This window comes from Euprymna scolopes, chromosome 41, assembly GCF_053919585.1.
Source record: "Euprymna scolopes isolate OS-2025 chromosome 41, ASM5391958v1, whole genome shotgun sequence".
In the NCBI taxonomy this organism is placed as follows: domain Eukaryota; kingdom Metazoa; phylum Mollusca; class Cephalopoda; order Sepiida; family Sepiolidae; genus Euprymna; species Euprymna scolopes.
This window is the reverse complement of record NC_136522.1, coordinates 43,367,987-43,369,094: the sequence shown is the minus strand read 5'-3', so window position 1 is coordinate 43,369,094 and position 1,108 is coordinate 43,367,987.

The following is a 1,108-nucleotide window of genomic DNA, read 5'->3' as shown; positions in this document are numbered from 1 at the left end:
CTGTTAGAACGATGTTGCAGGGAAAGGAAAAAAACATCCCTTACTGGATTTGGAAGAAAGATAGGGCGCATTGAGAAGCTCCTACCCAGATGTGGCAACTGTACTTTATTTTAGGGCGTAACTGATACAGATAAAGAATTGCAGTTAGATACATTCTGGAGTGGTAAAGTCACCAACCCTATTTCCAACGACCTTGACAACCGATATTATTTATAAAGTATCCACATGCCACATCGTCCTGACACACTCCTGTACAGAGCGACTTTAGACACTAGAGGACAGTGTCTAGTAGTCACTCAAGCTTTCTCCAGTGGGTATTCAAGTTCTCTTCTAATAAGAATTACAGTATCTATTCAAGTTCTCACAATGGACACTCATAGGAAACAATACCCGAATGTTTAAGATGATGGGGAAAGGCGAATAACGACAACTGCTGCTTGCCGTTGAATTTTGGTGACAACGACTTTTTTTTATCTACAGGGATTGGGGTAGCATAAGCCTCCGTAAGATCCCGTTTTTTTTTTACAAAGCGTTTACCATTAAGATCATTGATAACGGTCGGTGTTTTTTTTCTTCTGAGATTCAAGTGACATTAGGACGGGTCTTGATTCCGATACTCTCAGCACTCTCTGTATTTTCTCAAAGCACCACTGCACATGTTGGAGTAGAATAACATCTGACTCCTATATATGTAGTGTGTGGATGCGAAATGTAATGCTATTCTAGCGTCGTCTATCGATGACTAGCCAATAGAAAACTAACAGCTGAATTATTTACATGATAATGAATTATTTACATATAGAAAACTAACAGCTGAATTATTTACATGATAAATTACCATCACATATTAACCATTTTAAAATACCTATAAATTTCCTAGTAAATTTATTAATGAATCGCATCAGTAAATCTTGTAAATTTATTGGGTTTGAGATACACTTGATACTTTTTGGTATTGAAAAAAAAACAATATCTTGTCCAATAATTCAACTTTAGAAGAACTTTTAGCGAATACTGATCGCCCGAAGAAGCCGCCATCAGCTTCAACCATGGTCTCTAGACAATACTTCAACCGAAGGCATCATAGTGTATTCTGAGAGACACCGGA